Source organism: Salvelinus sp. IW2-2015, linkage group LG9 (genome assembly GCF_002910315.2).
Source record: "Salvelinus sp. IW2-2015 linkage group LG9, ASM291031v2, whole genome shotgun sequence".
NCBI lineage: Eukaryota > Metazoa > Chordata > Actinopteri > Salmoniformes > Salmonidae > Salvelinus > Salvelinus sp. IW2-2015.
The window spans coordinates 11,222,262-11,249,465 of NC_036849.1; the positions used below are offsets into that span (position 1 = coordinate 11,222,262).

A 27,204-nucleotide genomic window follows, 5' to 3' on the forward strand; every position below is an offset into this window, starting at 1 on the left:
CACACACACACACACACACACACACACACACACACACACACACACACTCTTATCTCTGTCCTTGTTTTAACTGATGACATTGGTGCTGCACACTGCCTGTCTCTGATATGCAAATGTTTGTGTGACTGTTTGCTATGTGTTTACCTCTCTATGCAATGGCAAAAACCATGTCAAACTAATGACACAGATACCATGGCAAACAAACTTTTGCTGTTGTAAATTAAAGCATGTCACACAAACAAACACAATGGCAAACTAAAAGTTGACGGGCGTCACCTGTAATCAGTGCTGTTGTTTTATTGAGGTGAGAGATGAAACCATCACAGCTTAATATTCTCACTTTCACTATAGACCACTGTAGCATGCACAGTCTTATTTTAGCACAATTTTCTGTCATTCATGTTTTTTTTGTCAATTTAATGGCACAGTATTTTGGCTATTTATTCAACTGCTATTGATGTGTGATTACCATTTTACAGTGTGATTTGGTATACTGTTTTTCCGTAGGCTGAAATACAAGCACTGTTGTAAGCTGCTGCTAAAAATAAATGTAAAAAACGATGAGGGTTTGCCAGTTAGTTTGGTTTTGGCACCAAACATTCTGTTTGCGGCTCAAATCAAATTGTATTTGTCACGTGCATGGTAAACAACAGGCGCAGACTAACAGTGAAATTCCTACGTACGTCTCCTTTTCCAACAATGCAAAGTTAAGATGAAGATAAAAAATGCAATACAAAATAGAAATAGTGACACGAGGAATAAATACACAGGGAATAACGAATAACAATAACAAGTAAAAGTAACATGGATAGATACAGGCAGTACCAGTACCAAGTCGATGCGCAGGGGTACGAGTGTGTGTGTGGCGTCAGTATGCATGTGTGTGCATGCTATGTGTGTTTGAGGTGTGAGTGTATGTAGTGTGTGTGTTGGGATGTCAGTGTAAGTATGTAGGGTCAATGCAGGTAGTCCGGGTAGCCATTAGCTATTTAGCAGTCTTGTTTAGTAGTATTATGACTTGGGGGTAGAAGCTGTTCAGGTTCCTGTTGGTTCCAGACTTGGTGTACTGGTGTCGCTTGCCGTGCAATAGCTGAGAGAACAGCAATAGAGTCTATTCTAGTCTTACTCTGACACTGCCTGGAGTAGAGGTCTTGGATGGCAGGGAGCTCGCCCCTCTGTTTGCTGTAGTCCACTACCAGCTCATTTGCCTTGCTGGCATTGAGGGAGAGGTTGTTGCCCTGGTCTCTGACCTCCTCCCTATAGGCTGTCTCATTGTCGTCGTTGATCAGTCCTACCACTGTTGTGTCGTCAGCAAACTTGATGATAGTGTTGGAGTCGTGCGTGGCCATGCAGTCCTGGAGAACAGGGAGTACAGGAGGGGACACCCTTGAGGGGGTAGAAACTGTTCAGGGTCCTGTTGATGGTCAGCATGACGGATGTGTTGTGAAGTGAAAATGGTGTTCAATACTGAGCTGCATTTGTTGATTAAAAATATAACTACAAAGTGATCACTAATGATCATTAACAATAAAGTTAAGCTAAAGAAATGTAAATGCTTACTTTATTTGTCCTCGTAGGCTAATTGTAGAGGGGTCCTTCATGTTTCCTGGTCGGAGATTGTGACAGGCAAACGGAAGGGTGGTCAAGAGCTCAACTATGTTGTGGTTCATGCAAACATGTTGAGTGAAGTGTGAAATGGTACAATATGTTCCATGATGAAATGCATTATGGGTACAATGTATTCTTAAACCTTTCATATCCTGTTTTGGCGGGAAAGTCAGACTATACTGTAGGCCTACTTGCCGCAGCTCATGCACATTGCTGTCAGGCATTATTGAGGCTTGGGTTAGGTCAGTGCAGTGACTTATGTTGCTCTTCTTCCTATTGTTGCTTTGTACGTATGTTAAGCACTTTTGGCGCCTATTTATTGTCAACATTGCCTATAAAAGCCCAAACCTTTGGCAGAAAAACTGATGTCCTTTCGGCCTCCTCACTGCAACACCCACCGTGATGGCCATTTTGGCCACCCTCACGGCTGTGATCTATAACCAGTGATGCTTCGCATAGCCACGCTAGCTTCGTCCAGAGTGGCTCGTCATGTGGTTGCTAGCAAGCCAACAGCATGCTAGGTAGCGCTAGGTATCAAGAGCCAATCTAGCAGGGGCTAGAAGCTATAGTGAGCTTCGATCGGTGTATTGCACCGCGATATCGCTGAGTATTTGCATAACATTCAGCTTTCTCCCTGTTCACGCCCCCACGCCATTTTCGCATTGTCCAACGGTCCCCCAGACACTTCGCTTCTCATCACTTTACTTTCAATGAAAATTAATGGCCTTCGTTGTTTTATCACCTGACATCATCCCTAGTGGACATGGGCCGTCACACTCAGCAAAGGTGGATTTTATAGGCTCTCCATTTCAGATACTGTAGCATATACTATAGAAATTAGGACCTATATTTTCCAACCTTGTGAATAAGTGATGTTAACCTCTCTCTCCTCTACTCCCATCAGAAAGAACAAGCATGGTTGTGATATCTGCCGCTGTAAGAAGTGTCCAGAGTTACCTTGTGACAAACCCTGTCCAATGGGCTTCCAGCAGGACGAGTTGGGCTGCCTGAAGTGCCAGTGCAGAGGTGAGTGCCATCTATTGATAACCTTTGATACTTTTGCGTTCATAATTTAGATGCTGCTAATAAAATACAAAAGTTCTCCAAACTCTCTCCTCTCTTTCCCCTGTCAGACTTGGAGAACCACTACCAGTACCTAAACCTTATAACTATTCTGCTGTCAGCGTTTTCTTGTTTCACATATTACACCCATAGAGAGTTGTCTGGAGTAGTCTCTTGCTGCCAGACAGGCCATCTGGTTATTATTTTTGTTCTCATCATAGTCAGCTACCTTCACCATCAGAAAGAACCAAACTTTTGTTGTGATGGATGTTGAGGATATAGAATATGACTAAGGATGTGTCATGAAAGGCAACCTATTCCCTTAATAGTATACTACTTTTGATGGGTTCTGGTCAAAAGTAGTACACTATATAGGGAATAGGGTGCCATTTGAGATATATTGTTACATCTTTGGTGTGACCAGATGGCAGGCTGGGGTCATCTCCTCCACACAGATCTATTATTGATACTTCTCTTGTGTTCTGCTGTGATTTGCACTAAATAATGAACTCCCTATCAAATATTAATGAATGAGGGTTCAAAACATATCTCTTTTAATGAGAAAAACGTTTAAATCTGTCTTTCTTTTGAATTGGTAAAATTGGGCATCCGTCCCCGTATGGCTCAGAATCTCCGACAGGATTTTAATCAAGGTGTTTTTTTCTCTCCCTGACAATGATTTGTTCCTGGTTGGCCCCTGATCCTTTAAGCCAGTCAGTGATTGCTCCGCCTAACACTGTACACTCTTAGAAAAAAGGGAATCATAGAAGGTTCTTCGAAGGGTTTTCCTATGGGGACAGGTTCTAGATGGCACCTTTTCTCTAAGAGTGTACTTTACAGTGTAAGGGTTAGGGTTATGCTGGTAGTTGTATCTCTAAAACTTGTCCTCTTCCAGACCAGAGCTCCTCATCAGTCGCCCCATCAGTGAAAAAGCGCTCATGTCTGTCCATGGATGGAAGACGGCACGAGAATGGGGAGAACTGGCACGATGGCTGCCGGGACTGTTACTGCCACAGTGGCAGGGAGATGTGTACCCTCATCTCGTGCCCCGTGCCAGCCTGCGACAGCCCTGCCATACGGGCTGGACAGTGCTGCCCATCCTGCCCAGGTAAGGAAACCTAAAACAACCTTATGAAATAAGGAAACAACTGTGCACTTGTAGTAGGCTATTCTTAGAAAGAATGGTTGGTGTGTATACTTGAAATCATCTTAAAGCTGAAATTCTTCTGAAAAGATATTGCCGATTTTCCCATCTTCTTCATTGTTTCATAGGTGATACTGTTGATAATACAGTACATACTAATGAAAAAGCGGTTTCCAATATGTTTCACCTTTGACCCTGTGCTCACTCTTCCATTCTCCTCCCTCAGATGAGCCTAGCTCCCACAAGCCAGACCTGGGGGACTCGTCAGTGTGTCTGGCACCGGGGGGAGAGTACTTTGTGGAGGGGGAGACGTGGAACATCGACGCCTGCACCCAGTGCACCTGTCACAGTGGGCGTGTCCTGTGTGAGACAGAGGTGTGCCCGCCCTTCGGCTCGTGCCAGAGCCCCAAGTCAGAACGCAAGGACTCTCTGCTGTCCTCACTGCCCAGGTGAGTTTGGTAGCCGTTGGTTATTCAAGTTTCGAGCGTAGCTTGAGTAATCATGATGGTATCTGTTGAGTCGAACTATAATAGTTAGTTGTATATGAGCAACGGGGCCACTCAAGTCGATGATATCGCTTATAGAACGCAGCCTAGCCCTAAGCCATATATTGATATATATATTATAAAAGGTAGAGATGAATGTGAAAGGGGATACGTGTCTCAAGATAGTCTTAAAGTGACTGAGGTCCTAGAAAAGTAATATATAGCTGCAAAGAACTGGCATTGACGAGAGATCCTATTGTACATGTTACTATTTGCCTTGGCTCTATTTCCATACAACAATACAGCTGCACAAAGGATTAGTATGCATGGCATAACAAATAGAGAGGGATGGCCAAATGTTTATGCCAGAGAGAGAGAGAGAGGGGGACACAGAGGGGAAAGAGAGAGAGACACTGGGCAGAGAAAAGAAGAGAGAGAGAGAGAGAGAGAGAGAGAGAGAGAGAGAGAGAGAGAGAGAGAGAGAGAGCGAGAGAGAGAGAGAGAAGAGAGAGAGAAGAGGAGAGAGGAGAGTAAATAGTCCAGAATCAGAACTATGTTAAGAGAAGAGAGCGAAGTTAAAAAGAAAAGAATGTGCATTAATTGCATAAGTTATGGAAGCTCGAGACATAGATGGCATGAGAAAATGGGAACATAGCAACCAAACCAAACATGAAACAGACAGGGCGGGCTTTGGGCCTCTGTCAGAGTAAAACAGTGTAACAGCACAAGAGATGCCTGGAAGGCACCAACTCAACTCTCACAAGTCTTGGATTTAAAGATGCACTAGCACTATGCAGAAATCGCTCCGCATTTTTGGTTGTCTAAATTCGAATAGTTCACCTAATTTCAGTTTGCGCGACAAAAACAGCAAGTATAGTGTAGAGAATCATTGTACCATTAAACCATGGGAAATATATAGTATAGAAATAGTGCACATAGAACAGATTTACCGTGTGCTTCTTAACTTGCTTTCAATGAGAATGACAGATCTATAACTCACATTTATATTGTGAATTTGGCGGGTCGCCCAAAAAGTTACATATTGCATCTTGTTAAGCTGTTTGTTTGAAGATGTTTTATGCTGAATATACCAAAGACGCAAAGATGAACATTCTACCATTTGAATGTCATCAATATATTAAGCCCTGGAATCCAACCATGTATTCTTGTCAGATGAACCAGTTCTTAGGTGCTCTGTGGCTTCCAAGAGCTACGAGTCACATCTAAAGAACACATCTTTGAAGAGCATACCTGAGCCTGAGGTGTGCAGTCGAGTTGATCCTGACTGGTGTGTTTCTCCCTCTCCTCCTATAGATAGCAGAAAGATCACTCCCCAGTCTCCCAGTAATGAAGCATGCCCAGCTACTGCAGGAACGAGGAGGGAGACATCTTCCTGGCAGCAAGTCCTGGAAGCCCAACACCTGCTCCAGCTGTGTGTGTCTGGACGGTCAGAATCAGCTCTCAGAGTCCTGCCCACCCGTTGCGCTGGTGCCAGGCCCTTGTGCTACGCAAAAGGACGTGCTGCCCCTATTCCTCGGTATGCTGCACACACACATGCAGGCACACACACACACACAATAATTGGACCTACCTGTACTATAGACAATGTGGGGAGATAAGCAGATAAGCAGGTTTTACTATCCGTTGTGGCGACATTTCGCAGTACCCACAAGGAAAAAGGCTATTTAGGCTTGAGTGGTTAGGTTTAGGGTTAGGGTTACAATTAGAGTTAGGAGTTAGGGTTAAGTTAGGGTTATGTATGTTAAGGTTAGGTTAGTGGTTTTAATAGGATTTTAAATGGGAACAAATGTGTTGGTCCCACAAGGATGGTAAAACAAACGTGTGTGCTGGCGTGCATGTGGATGCATGTGCGTGCGCATGTCTGTGTGTGTATGTGTGTCTGCATGGTGTCTGTTGTTGCCGTGTTTACTGAATGAGTATCTCCATTATTTACCTGTCCCAAGGTTGATCCTATTTGATCTTCTCCCGTGTCTCCTGACAGATGCACCCACGCGAGCCGTGTGCACTTAATGGGAAGACATATGCAGACGAGGAGGCGCTGGAACATAGACAGCTGTACACACTGCTACTGCCTTAGGGACAGACCCTCTGCTCTACTGTCAGCTGCCCGCCTGCCATGCACCAACCACCATAGTGGAGGGCAGCTGCTGCCCCATTGTGTTCAGGTGTTGTGTGTGTGTGTGTGGTGTGTGTGGTGTGTGTGTGTGTGTGTGTGTGTGTGTGTGTGTGTGTGTGTGTGTGTGTGTTGTGTGTGGTGTGTGGGTGTGTGTGTGTGTGTGTGTGTGTGTGTGTTGTGTGTGTGAGTTGTGTGGTGTGGTGTGTGTGTGTGTGTATTTGTTGCCGTTCACTCTCATTGCCTCTAATGAATTCCTTCCCCCTCAAACATACAGTACACACACGCGCACACACGCACACACACACACGTGTTCACACTCCCTTGCAATATTACTTAAGCAATAAGGCACGAGGGGGTGTGGTATATTGGCCATATACCACAAACCCCCAAGGTGCCTTATTGCTATTATAAACTGGTTACCAACATAATTTGAGCAGTAAAAATAAATGTTTCGTCATACCTGTGGTATACGGTCTGATATACCACGGCTTTCAGACAATCAGCATTCAGGGCTCGAACCACACAGTTTATAATGCTATTAATAACATAGCATTGTTGAATACTCATTTCTGATTGGCTTGAAAGGCATTCTAGAGCATGCATTATTTCCCTACAACACACGGTATATCAGCACAGTAGAATTCAATGGCTATAGTTCATTCTTACATGTTCTATATTTGAGCTGCATTTGAAAGCAAAAGTCGAAGTGAAAACATTATTGGCATTGTTAAATAATAGCAAGCTAGGACTGAAGATTTGGTTAGCTAAACGAGCAAGTCTGTTTGTTTGGTTACCAAGGCATCCACTGTAGCTATCTAGTAAACTTGCTAGCTACTTCAGTGGATGTTGAACACATTTCTACCTGCAAATGAAAACATTTCTGGCAGTAAATGTGTTAAATTATAGCCATGGTATAAAATGGATAACTAGGGGCTCTATGCGTTCTCTGGAAAAGAATGCAACTCTGTGGAAGGTTAGATCCACTCTGCTAGAAGGCATTGCACCTCATTGATTTTACCTTATGTATATTCCCTTCACTACTTTGAAAGAAGGACTATAAAAGAGTGCAGATGTCCTCCCATTGATGTTGCTATGTATTCACACCATGTCCCTCAAATATTTATTTGGTTGACTGTTAAGTAATGAGTTGAGTAGTTGAGGAGGACAACCACAGCAAACACACCTTCATTGATATTAATAGTTGAATGGAGGGATTAGGGTTTTACTGGGCTGTGTGGTGAATTAACATGCATTGCTATGGCTAGGAAATAGCATTGATCATAGCTCCCTCTCTGTTCTCTATGTCACTAAAGGCCCTGGATCGATGAGATGCAGCAGTAGTGTAATTATAAAACTCACAGCAGAGCTCTGAGGAGAACGCCACTGCCCGTAATTCACACCCGCTGGGTTCAAATACTATTAGAAATCATTTCAAATTATTTATCTACTCTTGATTGAGCTTGGCTGACTTAATGGAACCAATAGAGTAGTGCCGAAAGTGAAAATCCCATCCACCTGGCACTCTAGGCAGACTAGAGTAAAGCACGAAGTATTTGAAAAAAAAAAAACACAGGTCTGCTCCCCTGCCCCCATAACGGCAGCTGTGGTTGTGGACCCTAACAATAGCTGGTTGAACAGTTGGAGAAAAGGAAGACGAAGATGAGACAGTGTAATTTAATCCCTAGATGAGATTGGGTGGAGATGAAATGCATAACATCCCCTTTTTTCTCAGAATCAGGCTCAATTAATAAAAAGCCAAAGGTCCCTCACTCACCACTCACTGTTATTTCTCTCTCTCTCTCTCTCTCTCTCTCTCTCTCTCTCTCTCTCTCTCTCTCTCTCTCTCGTCTTTACCTAACCACGTGTTTCCATATTATGTTACCTCATAGAGATGTACGCACCAGCCCCCACCAACGTGCCCATCGAGAAGACAGACCAGCATGGAGACAGGAACCAGCCTGCCTGGCCCACACGCAGTGAAAATGACATCATGCCCCAGTTCAGAGGTCAGAGTTCAAATCAATCACTTCCTGGTCTGTCATGCTGCTAAAAAAAGCTCCCCTACTCCACAACTCACACACCAAACAAATGATTCCCATTCAAAATGGTATTTTCCCTGACCCTTAACTTAACCCTAACATTAACCCTAACGCCTAACCCTAAACCTAACCTGTGATCCTAAATCTAACGCTAATTGTAACCCTAACTCTAAACCTAACCCCTAAGCCTAAAATAGCCCTTTTCCTTGTGGGGACCGGCGAAATGTCCCCACTTGTCCGAATATGAGGATTTTTGTTCCACACAAGGATAGTAAAACCAAACACACACACACACACACATATATATACTTGATACATCCCCATCATTAGCAGGTGCAGTGGGGGAGAGGAATCTAGAGTGTCTGTCTCCTTGGTGCTGCTGTAGCTGCTAAATGTTTTTGCAGATGTCCATATGTAACTCTTCATCCAGGAGCAGAGTCTGCTCTTTCCTTTTAACTGCAATCTAGGGACTGATTCAATTCTCCATAACTCTGCTATGCCAAAACATGTCTAGTGTAGTTGGAGTGTTGCTGGGAGGATACCACATTATTGTTTAGTTTCTAGCACACTTATGTTATGATTGATACACATACCACGTGAGGTTACAACAGCCGTTTTTTAAGACATAAAAAAGTATTTTCTGAAATCCTACACTGCACCTACCAACGGTATGAGGATTATATATAAACATGCCAACATCCCATGATAAAGAAAGGTTTGAGTCTCATAATGTTTGTGTGTTCCCTTTGTCACAGGGGACTTTGGTAGTCTCCAAATGCCCTATCTGGATGGGAAGACCCCAGTTCCCAGTGAGGACACCAGACTGCACTCTGTGGCATGGGTGGCACTGCCCATCGTCATGATGCTCTTCACCATCACAGCTCTGCTCTACGTCAACCAGAAGAAGCAGTGGATCCCTGTGCTCTGCTATCGCACCCCCACTAAGGTAGGGGGAGACATTACCCATATTTACAGTGCATTCGGAAAGTATTTTAAATTTGTTTTACCTTACAGCCTTATTCTAAAATGGATTAAATATAAATATATTGTTTCCCTCATCAATCTACACATAATACCCCATAATGACAAAGCAAAAACAGGATTTTAGACATTTTAGCAAATTTATAAAAAATATAAAATGTAAATATCTTAAGTCATAAATCTTGACCCCTACAAATCAGCTGGGATAGACAATCGGGACCCTCTCTTTCTAAAATGATCTGCCGCAATTGTTGCAACCCCTATAACTAGCCTGTTCAACCTCTCTTTCTTATCGTCTGAGATCCCTAAAGATTGGAAAGCTCTAGACCCAAACTGTTACAGACCTATATCCATCCTACCCTGCCTTTCTAAAGTCTTCGAAAGCAAACTGAACAAACAGATCACCGACCATTTCGAATCCCACCGTACCTTCTCCGCTATGCAATCTAGTTTCCGAGTTGGTCATGGGTGCACCTCAGCCACGCTCCAGGTCCTAAACAATATCATAGCCGCTATCGATAAAAGACAATACTGTGCAGCCGTATTCATCAACCTGGCCAAGGCATTCGACTCTGTCAATCACCGCATTCTTATCGGCAGACTCAACAGCCTTGGTTTCTCAAATGACTGCCTCGCCTGGTTCACCAACTACTTCTCTGATAGAGTTCAGTGTGTCAAATCGGAGGGCCTGTTGTCCAGACCTCTGGCAGTCTCTATGGGGGTGCCACAGGGTTCAATTCTCGGGCCAAATCTTTTCTCTGTATACATCAATGATGTCGCTTTTGCTGCTGGTGATTCTCTGATCCACCTCTATGTAGACGACACCATTCTCTATACTTCTAGCCCTTCTTTGGCACTGCATTAACAAACCTCCAGACGAGCTTCAATGCCATACAACTCTCCTTCCGTGGCCTCCAACTGTTCTTAAATGCAAGCAAAACTAAATGCATGCTCTTCAACCGATCGCTGCCTGCACCCGCCCACCCGTTTAGCAGGACTACTCTGGACGGTTCTGACTTAGAATATGTGGACAACTACAAATACCTAGGTGTCTGGTTACACTGTAAACTCTCCTTCCAGACTCACATTAAGTATCTCCAATCCAAAATTAAATCTAAAATCGGCTTCCTATTTCGCAACAAAGCATCCTTCACTCATGCTGCCAAACATACCCTCGTAAAACTGACTATCCTACCGATCCTTGACTTCGGTGATGTCATTTACAAAATAGCCTCCAGCACTCTACTCAGCAAATTGGATGTAGTCTATCACAGTGCCATCCATTTTGTCACCAAATCCCCATATACTACCCACCACTGCGACCTGTATGCTCTCGTTGGCTGGCCTTCGCTTCGTATTCGTCGCCAAACCCACTATCTCCAGGTCATCTATAAGTCTTTGCTAGGTAAAGTCCTGCCTTATCTCAGCTCACAGGTCACCATAGTAGCACCTACCCATAGCACGTGCTCCAGCAGGTATATTTCACTGGTCATCCCCCAAAGCCAACTCCTTGTTTGGCCACCTTTCCTTCCAGTTCTCTGCTGCCAATGACTGGAACGAATTGCAAAAATCACTGAAGCTGGAGACTTATCTCCCTCACTAACTTTAAGCATCAGCTGTCAGAGCAGCTTACCGATCATTGCACCTGTACATAGTCCATCTGTAAATAGCCCACCCAACTTCCTCATCCCCATATTGTTATTTTTTTGCTCCTTTGCACCCCAGTATTTCTACTTGCACATTCATCTTCTGCACATCTATCACTCCAGTGTTTAATTGCTAAATTGTAATTATTTCGCCACTACGGCCTATCTATTGCCTTACCTCCCGTACTACATTTGCACATACTGTATATAGACTTTTCTATTGTGTTATTGACTGTATGTTTGTTTATCCCATGTGTAACCCTGTGTTGTTTGTGTCGCACTGCTTTGCTCTATCTTTGCCAGGTCGCAGTTGTCAATGAGAACTTGTTCTTAACTGGCCTACTGTACCTGGTTAAATAAAGGTGAAATAAATGAAAAAAGTATTCAGACCCTTTACGCAGTACTTTGTTGAAGCACCTTTGGCATCGATTACAGCATCTAGTCTAATTGGATATGACGCTACAAGCTTGGCACAACTGTATTAGGGGAGTTTCAGGTTGAAATCGGGTGCGTCGCTGCACAGCTATTTTCAGGTCTCTCCAGAGATGTTCGATTGGGTTCAAGTCCGGGCTCTGGCTGGTTCACTCGAGGACATTCAGAGACTTGTACCGAAGCCACTCCTTCATTGTTTTGGCTGTGTGCTTTGGATTGTTGTCCTGTTGGAAGGTGAACATTCACCCCAGTCTGAGGTCCTGAGTGCTCTGGAGCAGGTTTTCATCAAGGATCTCTCCGTTGATCTTTCCCTCAATCCTGACTATTCTCCCAGTCCCTGCCGCTGAAAAACATCCCAACAGCATGATGCTGCAACTAACATGCTTCACCATAGGGATGGTGCCAGGTTTCCTCCAGATGTGACGCTTGGCATTTAGGCCAAAGAGTTCAATCTTGGTTTCATCAGACCAGAGAATCTTGTTTCTCATGGTCTGAGAGTCCTTTAGTTGCCTTTTGGAAAACCCCAAGTGGCTGGGCTGTCATGTGCTTTTTACTGAGGAGTGGCTTCCGTCTGGCCACTCTACCATAAAGGCCTGATTGTTGGAGTGCTGCAGAGATGGTTTGTCCTTCTGGAAAGTTCTCCCATCTCCACAGAGGAACTCTGGAGTTCTGTCAGAGTGACCATCGGGTTCTTGGTCACCTCACTGACCCCCCGATTGCCCTTCTCCCCCGATTGCTCAGTTTGACTGGGAAGCCAGCTCTAGGAAGAGTCTTGGTGGTTCCAAACTTCTTCCATTTAAGAATTATGTTCTGTGTTCTTGGGAACCTTCAATGCTGTAGAAATGTTTTGGTACCCTTCCCCAGATCTGTGCCTCAACACAGTGGGACCTTATATAGACAGGTGTGTGGCTTTCCAAATCATGTCCAATCAATTGAATTTACCACAGGAGGACTATAATCAAGTTGAAAAACATCTCAAAGATGATCAATGGAAACACGATGCACCTGAGCACAATTTTGAGTCTCATAGCAAAGGGTCTGAATACTTATGAAATAAGGTGTTTCTGTTTTTATTTTGAATAAATGTGCAAACATTTCTAAAAACTTGTTTTCGCTTTGTCATTATGGGGTATTGTGTGTAGATCGATGAGGATTTGTTTTATTTAATCGATTTCAGAGGCTGTAACATAACAAAATGTTTGTTTTTTTTTAAGTCAAGGGGTCTGAATACTTTCCGAATGCACTGTATGCCTGGTTGGTTTCTGTCCTGCTTTACTGCAGCCTGTGGGTTGTTGTTGTAATATAGTTGACGGTATAAAACGCCAGGGAATATCATATCAGCAGCTTATGGAGAAGCATACGTGATCAATGTCTTTACTTTTGAATATAGAACTAATTGAATATAAAAAAATATGACTATTACATAGAATGATTACATTGTCTAGCTATATAGTAATAACATAGTAAATACTCTATGTATACAGCCTGAGCAGAGCCTTACTGAGAAATATAACATAGTATGAATATACAAATAAAATCCATATCTAAGGCTCTGAGCCTAACTAGATTGTTATCTGTGGAGGTAACTAAATGTGTGTGTGTCCTCTATAGCCCACCTGCCTCAACAACCAGCTGGTATATGTGGACTGCCAGAAAGGCACCAAGGTGCAGGTGGACAGTTCACAGTGCATGCTCCGGATCGCTGACCCTGACTCCAGGTACAGCGGTTACTACAGCATGCAGAAACAAAACAACTTCAACAACCTGCAGGCCGACAACTTCTACCAGACTCAGTGAGACAGACTGGCCTCACCTCGCGTCCTGTACTCAGCAGTCAGCAAGCAGCCAAAACCAGAGAGAGAGAGAATGAGAGAGCACCTTACCTACAGTACCGTCACAACAACTATGACTTACCACAGACAGACAAATGTCACCAAACCTATAAGATGACAAAATCACTAGCAAACTAGCAACAATCACTCCGAACAAAAAAAAGAACAGACAGACAATTGAAAATGTCCTCAAGATTAATAACAAACCAAACAAAATAGAATAGAATTAGGATTATGATGACACAATGGGAGAACCAGAATCTTAGACTTCCCTAGATTATTATAAAAAGATTGTGAGTGTTACAGGTGTGTGTGTGTGTGTGTGTGTGTGTGTGTGTGTGTTGTGTGTGTGTGTGTGTGTGTGTGTGTGTGTGTGTGTGTGTGTGTGTGTGTGTGTGTGTGTGTGTGTAAAGTTAAAAGTTAGATATGAATCTTTGGGATTAGGACAAACTGGGTATTTTTCAAGCTATGGTATTTTCCTGCATTCCTGCTTCCTTGAAAAAGGCCTTTGAAGAGATAAACCGAATAATCCAAGCTATTGTTTTCTGTTGAACACTGAACTTTTAGAACCAAAGCTCCTCTGACTGTCTGTCAAATAAAAATCACACCCTGTGAGAGAGAGGCTAGAGGAACGCTGTGGCCTGTCTGAGCTGAGCTAAGCCATGGCAGGACGGACTGACGACTGCCGGACTTCATGTGGCGCTCAGACGAAAGAGAGTGAACGAAGGAAAGAAAGAGAGGTCAGACACCGTAGACCCCATCACAGACAGAACTCAACTGAGCACCTCTCTCAGGTCTGTTCAAGCTGGACTATTCCTCCCTTCTTTCCTTCCACTTTTCCCTCCTTTGAAAACGTCAAAATTGGCTTGTTGTCTTTTCTTTTCCTGTGGAACGTCACCTGTTGGAAAGGAAGTGGACAGAAAGAAGAAGAAGTGTCACTCGCTCCATCACCAGGCTGTTGTTCTCCCTGGTCAGTCGTTTGGATTTCTAATATCTGTTTATTTTTCTTAGATGTTCTTATTTTCCTCATCATTTTCAAATCTCCATCATAATTTGGCTAAATGTATTTAACATCAAAGGGCAAGTTGACTCTAACTTTCACTCACTCCAAACAATGGTGTCTTTTATTTGGATAAAGAATAAAGGGGTTCCGGTTGATAAAGGCAGGATGAAGCGAGTGTATTTCTTGAGGACTTGAGCATATGCTTTACAAGTGCTGCTTTGTTTCTGTAAGCCCGTTTTCCACTGAGTCACACATACATAGAGATACTCTTTAGCTCCTTTAGGAAACACTGAGAATACAAGGAAACATAGTATCAACGAATATGTTCAAATGTCTTTTCTCTTGGGGTCTCTGAAGACGAGCTACGGTAAAGTAGCTCTTTGATATTTTTCTCCTCCTTTTGTTTTGTTTTACTGGCTGTGAGACTAACAGTCTCCTCTTCTGGAGGCTGTTGCATCACCTCATTTTACCCAAGCACCTTTGTTATTTTATTCTTTGCAACAAAAAAATTGGTTTCAAACATTATAGGAACACTTATGTACATATTACTGCAAAAGATGAAAATATTGTGTGACTATATATGTGTGTGTGTGTGTATGTATGTTGTGTATGCATGTATGTACGTGTGTCAACACACATTCATACATACAAGGTTTGTTTTCTTCACATGTACATTTCTCCATTCATTTCCTATTGAATGTATTTATGATTGAGAAAAGAGATGTGATGTAATAGTGGCACACTTGATGAGAACTAGCATTCCATTTGCCTTGCTTGTTTGAAAAAAGTCAAAAAGAGGAGTGATAGAGACGGGACGGAAAAAAGGCGAACATCAATCTTTTTTTCTCATTTATTTGATGTCAATTTTATTTTTCAAAAAACCCATTGTATGTCCATGAGGGCTTTGTTTGATTGGTCTGTGAGTTCCCTATCTATTTGTGTCAATCTGCTTCCCTGAATGAAGCAATGTCCAAAATGCCAACCATATAATGACAAGTGAGTTCTGGGCTGAGCAGTACCAGGCTCTCTCAATCTTTTATTCTTCTCTTTCATTTGCTTCGGATGTCAAAACTACTGGAAAGTGGGTGGACATAAGCTCTGGGAGAGAGGGTGGGATGGAGGGATGGAGGAAGGGAGGGGTAGTAGTCGACTTGTGATAGTTTGTCTTGGGTGTATCTTAATCTGTCTGACAAAAATGTACGTAGAATCATACATCTTGGCACTTTTATCTAGAAAATAACCTCTTGGTGTTTTGTTTTTTTTACAAATACTTTTCATTGAAAGAGGTGCCCTTAGTTTTTTTCTGAGCCCTGTGAGATCCAGTGTTACAAATTAGGTTCCAGTTGCTTCTGAATATTTGATCTGCAAAACCACAACTTAAAACTCTGCATAATTGTGTGTTTAATGTAGAACTGTAAAAACAAGAATCTAGTAATAATCCTACAGAGACAAATGACAGTTACTGTATGGAGGCACTGCATTTCTGTTCATAGGTAAGTATTTCTGACAGGGGTGCAACCTTCACATGTCCCCCCCCCACATTCTGAAATAAAAATGTTGTCCACACCTCCCCAATTTTATCATTGGAATGTGATGCAAGACGAGGCAACTGTGTGCTTTAGGACCATGGGGATACCTCCGAGCGGTCGGGTAGGCTGTTTGGAGTGTTTATCCGACTGGATAAAAAAATACAAAAATTCTAAAACCAAAGTTGCGCCCCTGATTTCTGATAAGAGCGAGAGGGAGAAATATTTAACTTTCAAAACAGTAATTGCAACTGAAGCTTGCTCTTGTTCTAAGTTTTCTCCAAACATAGGACAAACATACTCAAATCTACTGTATAACCAACAGCTACTGTATGTTTTCAAAGAACAGTTGATTGGTTTGATTCTCCAACCTATTATGCCGCTCTATCATCTGGACACAAACCACGTTATTCAAACCCCACTTACATCCACACATGTAGTGTGATGAATAAGTGATGAATAATAGTGATTGATTTGAATAAGGACCATAAGTTCTATTGTACACACACGTCACCTTGACTGGCTGAGTTCTTATATGACTTGGCTGTAGGTTGCAGGACATGGCTCTACAACTCTTGGTTGAGTAAAGTGCTCCTACAAGATAAGCATCTTATTCACAATGGGTCTTACAGGGTGAAATCTTTGTATTTTTCAGTGCATCCTCCAAGTATTGTTGTAAATACTTGAGCATCACTTGCCAAATCAAAAATAAACACAAAAAAACATGGTTGGAAAGAAAGAGAGAAAAAAAATACAATTTAATTTATTGTGTTAAATGACCTAAATAATTTATTAATGAGTAAGGTAATTGAACATGAACATAATAGGAGATTAAATGATAATGCAGCTGAAATTGTGAAACTGTTTTGGTGTTGTGTTGGTCTCAAAGAGCGTTTAAATAAGGATGTACTTTAGGCAGGTGGAGAAGTTGGAGGATCACAAGCTTCCTCATCTTTAATCAGGGTTTTTGGACACCTATGGACCAGCCTGATCCCAGATCTGCTTGTGCTGTCTTGCCAACTTCTATGGTCATTGTCATGCACTTTGACTGTCACGCAGTGTGATAACGACCATATGAGTTGGCTAGCTAGACAACACAAACAGATCTGGGATCAGGCTAGATCTGCCTTGTCCAAGCACAAAAGTCTGACGACCTAATGAGCCTGTTCCTCTGTTCCAATAAAGATAGCCCTTTGAGATGGGAGTGATATCTCTTTGTCCCCATTCTGTCCCTTTACTCCTTTAATTTACACAACTACCAATCCCCTTTATAGGCTGTATATTACTGTTGTTTCATGCTTATGTAAAAATAACATGTTGATATTGATAATGATGATATTGCAAAAACAAGATTCATAAAGAGGATAGATAAAGATTTGATTCTGAATTTCCCGTAGCACAGCAGATTCTTTTGCAAGTTCTTGTATTGTTTTTGTTTGTTTCTTTGCAGCACAATAAATGATTTGAAAACAGACGTGTGGCTATTCAGTACAATCATTATTAGTATTAATAGTACTGGTGGTGTCATTCTTACCTCTCAGGGAATCTGACCTCAACCTGTCCATCTCCTCTCTACCCACAGTGATTTCAAGCAGAAAATGTCGAAAAGCTGCGCCTTTCTCTTATTTTGAGGCAGAAATCTCTATGGGTCCAGATGAAGACTAGAGGATAGATTCAATCAAATACATGTTTTCAAGGGGTACAAAAGCATGATTCCAAATGCAGCACTTTGAAAAGACACCTATAGGTCAACCCATTTAGCGAGCACTGACACAGTAAATGGGATGAATGTTATGGCACCGAAACCTTTTATCAGACCCAGCCAGCCAGCTGAGGCAGATAAATAATGTGCGACCCACTTCCAGTTGTCTGCTAAGTGATACAGTACCTGGCCCAGTATGGCTCAGTAAGTAAGAGGAGTGCAAGGTTGAAGGTTCAACTCCCTCAGGGAAAAGTAAACTGTAGCTATAATAACCTTGGTACTCCATGTAGACTTTCCTCTTCATAGGAATTGTTTCTTAGCTGCTACAACTAAAAATAACACTGAGTGAATAAATTAGATTCCATCTCTCATTTTTAACAGTAACTGCTAATGTAACTTCTCAGTAATGGACCAAAGTCAATGTCAGTATGTCTGGAGGTGGGTGAATAAGGGACTGAACAACAGGGTTCAATTACTGTCACGTTATCTAGTACTATGCAGCACATGCGCAAATGACCAGTACAAGCCACTGGGAGGAGACAGAGAGCTTTTAGAAAACCACAATGTCATGTCAAATTTAGCTGATAGCCACTTTCCAGATCCTTCATCTTCTGCACTACATTCACATAATACATGTCTGCAGTTATCCCTATAGGATTAGTTGGATTTATATCATTCATCATCTTTTTACTAAATATATGTTCACGTATGCCATATTTGACTGATTATGCTGTTGATAGGAAGACTAATTCATAACCTCAGTCACATCCATTCAGTGATGATGATGTGGTATAGGTAGATTAACAGATGTTGCCACGTGGAGTATAGCAGCCAGTCATGACAGAATGTTTTTTGCTGATGCATAATTGTATTATTATTATTTTATTTGAATGTTTGGATAATCCACTACAAAAAACAACTACAATCTTCTCAGTAAATATGCCCAATATTTTCAGTGAATATTCACTGTGTGTGCACATCTGTGCGTGTGCCTGTGTGTGTATATATATATATATATCTGTCTGCTTATGTGTGAGTAAGGGAGAAAGAGGGAGAGTGCAGAGGGGGCGGGGTGTCTGTGACAGCATGGCAGGGCTACCTTTTTTACTATTTTCATTTTTCTAATTGACCAGGCATGCCAGAAATGTCCATCAACTAATCCTCTTACTTTGTCCCTAATGCTGACTCTGTCACAGAAGCCCCTATGTCAGGGATTATAAACTAGATTCAGCCGTGGGACAAATTTTTCTTGAGCGGATGGTTGGTGGGGTCGTAACATCATTACAAATAATTTGTAGACAGTAATTGACCACAAGAAGTCAAAACTGTAACGGGTGTCGTCGTCGGATGAAGAGGAATCGGACCAAAGCGCAGCGTGGTAAGTGTTCATGACTTTTTATTTAAACTGAACACTAAACAAAAATAACAAAGTGAATAACCGAAACCGAAACAGTCCTGTCAGGTGCAAAACACTAAACAGGAAACAACTACCCACAAAGCTACCTAAGTATGGTTCCCAATCAGAGACAACGATAGACAGCTGTTCCTGATTGAGAACCATACCCGGCCAAAACAAAGAAATACAAAACATAGAAAAAGGAACATAGAATGCCCACCCAAATCACACCCTGACCAAACCAAAATAGAGACATAAAAAGCTCTCTACGGTCAGGGCGTGACAAAAACAGATATAATGATTAACTAAAACATAATCATTTCAAACCTTGCTACATTTATATGTGATCTCGTGTCTCTGTTGTGCGTGGGAATACTTGTAAAAATATTTATTCAATAAAAATCACTTGGAGTTGATTTCCTTGTGTTTTTACAGTCTTTTATGTCCAACAACCAAAATTCTGCACAAAATTGGGCCACCAGTTGGGGAAACCTGCCCTATGTTATTGTAACAAGCAGCTCAGTCTGGCAGGGTGTGTGTGTGTGTGTGTGTGTGTGTGTGTGTGTGCTGTCTCTTATACACATCTAGATGTGTATAAGAGACAGGTGTGTGTGTGTGTGTGTGTGTGTGTGTGTGTGTGTGTGTGTGCCAGCAATGCTCTCCCTCCAGTATGCACTCGACAAGTGTTGTTTTGTCTGATGATAATACTGTATCTGTGACCTTTGCGGAGAGAGATTATTGTAAATTGCATCTTGTGATTTCCAGTGGCTGTGGTTAAGGATCAGTCCAAGCGGCCAATGGATTGCCCTTCCCAGCCTCGTGAGTTCAAGAGAAGCTTCTTTGAAATCACGTTAAGCAGTTTTACAATGCTAGTCATGGATTATCGGGAAGTGCTAGCTGTCGTCATTATAAACCACCACACACATACAGTACCATACACACTTTACACATGCAGATACACACAACATGTTAATTCATCTCCACAGCATCATACAGTGTTGATTCTGGTGAAGGCTTCAGCAAAAGCTCTGACTGGTGCCTCCTTCCCCCAAATCCTCATCAGCTGACATACCACGCTGTTACTCACGCAGAAGTTACCCACTCCCCTCACCCACTCTCATACACTCTCACATACATGGAGAGCTCACGCTATTCACATGAGCTGCTGCCATACCTTGGGTCCACGTGAGGGAAGAAAGGCATTCCACGGTGCACTGGGGCGAGGTGGAAAACACTCCTGTCTAGCTTCCACTGTTTTGCTTCATAAGAGGCTTATATAGATGTTATAGATAGCTAACAATATATCACTTTTTTCAAGGAATGGAAATTTGCATTGAATCTCAAAACTGCATTGAATGCCATCAGATATTTCTGACAGGGGTTTTGTAATTAGTTCCTTGTTGTATTTATAATAACATTTGAACCCTAATCATTTATGAACCTGTCATGTGACCATGGTTGTGACATATGATGATGATGACGCAGAATTAAGGTTGGGAGTCAGTCAGTACCCAAGGGTATTCAATCACCCTCAGTCAGCTTGAAAACCACCAGCCACTGTGCTGCTAGCTACCGTCTAAAGAATAATACATCCCCTCCAACCACAAGACTCCATGCTGCGTCCTATATGGACCCTATGGGCCCTGGTCAAAAGTAGTTCATTTAGGGGATAGGTTGCCATTTGGGACACAGTCTATGACTCTCTGACCTCTGACTCCTGACCATCAATAATGCAGTATAACTGCCATTGCCATGTGCTAACACCTGAAGATGTGATCTCTGTGAGACTTCCTTCTCTACCGCTTGGTGTCATGTCATGTTGTGTCCCTGACTGTCCCCTCCATATGACACTGACCTTGGCTCATTGACACATCGTATGACACATATAACTAGGCATGATGAAGGGGACCAGGGAGGGCATAGATAACCTGCTGTACTTACCTTTAGACCGCAGCCATTCAGAGGTGGCAAATCCTAATTAGAAATGCTTCTCAACACATTCTACATGCATGGCAGTGTGACCAGCAGTGTAGACATTGGTTACCTGAAGTCCCCTTTAAAGCCACAATCCTGCATTCGTAGAATCCTTCTTCAGCTAGAAACCATCAAGCTGAGGGATGGGGATTGGAGAAAATGTACTCACTCTCAAATTCATAGATGGAACTATGGTTACAAGGACTGACAGTGAGGTCAACGTGATCACTTTAAATTGAAATGACCAATGAGCCACAGTAAATATTGCAGATCGCACATTTAAAGATGGTCCCTGGAAAGCATTGGACTGCCTGACTTACTAGTCACTTAGGCATGGAGGTGACACAGAGAGTATTGAATATTGTATGATATGTGATCAGGATGCCTGTCAAGCCTAAAAGGTCGGATTCAGTCTAACCTGCCGTAGAAATGTTTAGGCAGTGTTTCTATTTACACAACTATACAGTAACTGCTCACTGCTATGTCTGATTATGTAGTGCCTTGTCTTATTTTAAAAGCATCTACTTTGAGAAGAGCAGCATGAATCAGATTATTTTACAGATCCTGAAATAATCATTCAGAAATGTATTTTTGACAATGGGAAAACATTTAAAGATGATCATGTTTGATTGAAATACTACAATAAACCAAATCTGAAGTTTAATCAAACCATTTCAATGTGGTTGTTTGTACAGTCTGTAGCTAATCCCATAATCTTTCAGATAACCAATAGTGGTAAATGTGTTTGATAGAGAGTATACTGCATCATGTCATTCGCCCTATCTTGTGGCAATGTCCTTCTAAGGTTGTATCCTGACCTTTTCTCAACTCTTATTTTTCTAGACATCTTGTCTTTAGATAAGAGGAATATATTCAACACATTCTCCTTGCCTCATAGATAGCTAAATGAGCTGGACAGGACAAAAGAGGTGTACACTTGTACCATGTCAGATATACAGTTGAAATGTATTCCATTTTGAGTTTGCGTCCCAACATTACACTTACTATATAAGTAAGCAAGAGGACAACTGAGCAAGAGGACAAGTACATTAGAATGTCTAGTTTGAGAAACAGACGCCTCACAAGTCCTCAACTGGCAGCTTCATTAAATAGTTTCCGCAAAACACCAGTCTCAACGTCAACAGTGAAGAAGCAACTCCGGGAGTTGAGAACTTGAGGACTTGTGAGGAGTCTGTTTCTCAAACTAGACACTCTAATATACTTGTCCTCTTGCTCAGTTGTGCACCGGGGCCTCCCACTCTTTTTTCTATTCTGGTTAGAGCCAGTTTGCGCTGTTCTGTGAAGGGAGTAGTACACAACATTGTATGAGATCTTCAGTTTCTTGGCAATTTGTCGCATGGAATAGCCTTCATTTCTCAGAACAGGAATAGACTGACGAGTTTCAGAAGAAAGGTCTTTGTTTCTGGCCATTTTGAGCCTGTAATCGAACCCACAAACGCTGATGCGCCAGATACACAACTAGTCTAAAGAAAGTTTTATTGCTTCTTTAATTAGAACAATAGTTTTCAGCTATGCTAAAATAATTGCAAAACGGTTTTCTAATGATCAATTATCCTTTTAAAATTATAAACTTGGATTAGCTAATTAGCCAACGTGCCATTGGAAACCAGGAATGATGGTTACTGATAATGGGCCTCTGTACACCTATGTAGATATTCCATAAAGAGTCATTTACAACATTAACAATATCTACACTGTATTTCTGATCAATTTGATGTTATTTTAATGGACAAAAAATGTACTTTTCTTTAAAAAACAAGGACATTTCTAAGTGACCCCAAACTTTTGAATGGTGTATATATGATGTTTCCACAACCTGTAAACCAGTTAAGAACCTAAAAATAATGTTACTCTGCTGGGGTAGGAGGACCTGAATGAACAACAGGGTTTGGAGGGTTATGCAGACATTCACACAACACACTGACTGATTCTATCTGTTTTATAATAGCAGTACCAGTGGTGGCATTTTATTCAGTTGAAAGAATCAGTGGTGAATACAATCAGGAGACCCGTCATCCGAGTCCAGGTCAGGCATGGGCCAGACAAAGCCCTTGCTCTCTGAAATCACATGATGTGCTACCCAGAGAGAGAGAGAGACAGAGAGAGAGAGAGAGAGACTCGTTTGTGTTAATATTTTATTTAACTTATTTGACAACACAAAAACATACATAGACAAAAACAATAGACAACTTATTATTTACATACATACATTCGCTCAGACCCACATGTTCTTCATCGTATCCACACCCATCCTGCCTGTCTCACAATAACATTTTCTCTAATTTCTCATCCTTTGGATGTTTCCAGTGCTTGTAATACTTTATGCCATATGGCTTCAAATGGCACTATTTTGTTTCACTCGGTATCCCACATTTTTTCAAAATTTCAATAATAATGCATTTGATTCATCCACTGTCTTAACAATTTTGATCTCCTTTCCCCCTTGTACCTTCAGAATGTTGACTTTGGCATGGTTTTCAATATTAGTCAGGTATATCAAGAGATCATTGCTAAATAAGTTTAGTTTATATTCATGTTTACCAATAATGATATCTGTTTTGTTTGGGTCCTGTCTAATTATGTCTGTGAGCGGTTCAATTGCCAGCACAAACAGGAGAGGGGAGCGAGGATATCCCTGTCTTATCCCTCCCTGCAATTTTATCAGATAATGTATTATGTGTGTATATTTTTGCATAAGGATATTTATATCATATTTTTATGAAATGTATTATTTTAGCTGGAAAGTTGAAGGCTTCCAAACTTTTGAATAGAAAAAGACGTTCAAGACAGTCGAAAGCCTTTTCAGCATCAACAGCCATTATTGATAAATCTACTCGTTTTTGCATATTGTATTATACTGAACTATGTTCTTGTATTTGTTTGTAAGTGTCTCTTTTTAATAAACCCGGTTTAATTAATATGTATCAAGTCTGGTAAGACCTTTGCCATTCTGTTGCTTAGGAGTTTCGTTATTATTTTATTGTCACAATTTATTAAACTTCATATAACTGAATAACTGTTTGATACATGGAAAGTGGAAGCACTGAATTGAGTGACATGTGTGTTGTCATTTGAGTAAATAGGGGCACTACCTTTTCCAAGAATATCGAATAAAATTCTATGGGAAAGCCGTCCATATTTTTCTCCATGCGATTTGGGTGATTTCTATTTTTAGTGACTATACTTTGCCTGCTGATAGTTGCTTCAGGGTTATTGAGTCTAGGAAGGCTGTAGGATCAGTCCAGCAGTTATTTAATTATGATTTAAATAGATTTAAATAGATTTTCAAATTGGTGTGTATTCGTTTTGTGAGGGCTCTGAGGTGTTTTCCAGGTTTATTTGGCATTAAATAGTATGCTTTATTTGAGTTTAACCTGCAGATGCTGGCTCTCTTTAAAAGTAAAAGACAATATTCCTGGTTCCTTGCTTTTTCTAAGATAGTGATTTCTTTTAATTTTATTTAAACTCAGATGTAACTTTCGCCGAGTATGAGATTATAATTCCCCTAATGTATGCCTCAAAAGCATTCCAAATTATGCCGGCGTCGGCTTTTCTCTGTCCTTCTATGTCTACATTTGTAATGGTAAAGGTATTTATTTTTTGGTTTATGTATTTAATCCATTTTGGTTCTTGAAGATTCACTCTGTTCATTCTCCATATTCTGTAGCTAAATTGAGTTTCTGTAGGTGTAATTAAGCATGATACCGAATAACTATTTTAGAACCCAGCATATTGTTGAGTGCATTTTGGGAAATAACATTTTTGTCAATTCTTGAATAGCTTTTCTTACTTTGAGAAAAAAAGCAGTAGTATTTTGTATTTGGGAAAAGTAATCTCCAGGTGCACTGCAAAATATTTCTAGAGATAACATTTTTCAGCCTCTCTAGAAACTTCATGAATTTGCCTTTTTTATTGCTATGTCTATCTAACTTGCCGAATGTGTGATTTAGGTCCCCTGCTATAATAATAGTTCCTGTCTATGTTTAATCTAATATAGCTTGAATTGTATCTAAAACATCAGATTTGCCCCTGGGGTATAGACAATTAAATCAATGTGTATGTTTCACCATGTAATGTACAATTCAAGATTTGACAACTTCCTTCTTGGTCTGTGTGCTTGGATATAGGGGAAAAGGGCGTATTCTTATTTATCAGGATGCCTCCATCTCTGCTGTTACTACAGTAGGTGGCAGCATAGGCCTCTCCAACCCAGCTCCTCTTCAAATATTTAGTTTCTCCTTTTTTGAAGTGTAACTCTAGCAGGAAAACAGCAATCTGCTAACAATCTCTTTAAATGTTCAAGAACCTTATGCTTCTTTTGCAATCATGATGTTTATGCACATTCCATATGTAACAGTTTAACTTTATGGCGTCCCCTTGCCCCGACGCAAACCAGGGACCCTCTGCACACATCAACAACAGTCACCCACCGCTCCACAAAGGCTGCGGCCCTTGCAGAGCAAGGAGAACCACTACTTCAAGGTCTCAAAGCGAATGAGTAATCGATTGAAACGCTATTAGCGTGCACCACCGCTAACTAGCTAGCCATTCCACTCGCCCCCCTTTCGACCTTCTCCTTTTCCGCAGCAACCATGATCTGGGTCAACAGCATCAATGTAACAGTTTAACTTTATGGCGTCCACTCGCCCCGACCCGGGCGCGAACCAGGGACCCTCTGCACACATCAACAACAGTCACCCACGAAGCGTCATTACCCATCGCTCCACAAAGGCCGTGGCCCTTGCAGAGCAAGGGGAACCACTACTTCAAGGTCTCAAAGCGAGTGAGTAACCGATTGAAACGCTATTAGCGCGCACCACCGCTAACTAGCTAGCCATTTCACATCCGTTACACATATAATAAGTTGGATTTTGTTAGCTTTTACTTGCATAGAATCAAAGTTAACTTTGTCTATTTCGTCTTTCATTGAATAACCAGATAAAACATTTTTAGCAGACATGTCATATGAGGGTGGTGGACATTCCATGGATATGGATGTCCTCATATGAATACATAGCTATTGTTTACATTACATATATAGAACGTGTGAACATGTAGGCTGAGCAAACATTAAACAGAGAACACACAAACAACATAATGCAAGTTCTTCTTTGTAATTTGAGGCGCTGTGCCTTCTTAGGGCTTTTAAGCTCCAACTCCTCTCCTAATGTACCAAAGAACTGTGGGTTATGTCATTGTAAATACATTGGAGAAGGACTGCCACTTAAATATTGTGGTCAGTTTGTAATACATTGTGAATTAAATTGTAGTGACTGGAGGGACTCTACTTGGGGAGAGTGGGTCCACCGAAAGACCGAAGTGAGATGAGTGGAGCCACCACACACACTTCAGGGAAGTGTCTGATACCCTCCCAGCTTGTCCCAACCTCCTCTCTTTTCCCACACTCCCCTCTTCTTAGACTCATTTACACCCATCCATACATTGACTTGCTCGTCAATTTGCATTGATTCACATACAACAAATACCTTATGCATCCACACACCCATTGTCTCCCGCCCTCCTATCCATATTCATATTCACCCTCCCTCACATATCCATTCATATACACACACATCCCCACACCCACACCCACACCCACACCCACACATACACACTCTCACACACATACCAGTCCGTAGAATCGTTATTGACATATGCTATATTTCCCCCTTTGAATTGTCTTATAAGTGTCCATGTAGCCCATTGGCATCGGCTACTTCTATGGTTACTTCATAGAAAACAACAGTTACTTGGGGAAAGTAGAATATAGATTGTATTGGGGGAGGGGGAAATAATATTGTCACAACTTAGATAAGGTATATCCGCATGTAGCTTACAGTGCGCATTTAGCATACAGTGTATTCATTGGTTTTTCCCACTGTCCTCTTCTCAGAGCAGGGGACTTCCCTCTGTCCGCGGAGGTCTCCATTATGCATAATGTTCGTAGGCCTTCGACTGGAAAGGTTTCTTGCAGCTTGATTAAGGCTTCATCGGCACTTGTGAATTCCATCCTTTGCGTTCCCTTCCAGACCCACAACACTGCCGGGAAGCGGAGTTGAGACTTGATCCCAGTCTGATTCCTTATGTTTCTTTCTCAGCTTAGCAGACAGGTCCTGGATGAATCAAATGGTCTGGCCTTGAATTTTGATCTCCTTTCCCCCTTCTACCTTCAGAATGTTGACTGTGGCCTAATCGTTCCATAATTTGAAGATTACT

At 41.7% G+C, this 27,204-nt stretch overlaps 1 pseudogene; it reads left to right on the top strand.

Moving 5' to 3' along the window:
• LOC111968564 (cysteine-rich motor neuron 1 protein-like) overlaps window positions 1–17,369 on the top strand; it is a 125,593-nt pseudogene extending 108,224 nt beyond the window's left edge.
• Window positions 17,370–27,204: the final 9,835 nt, after the last annotated feature.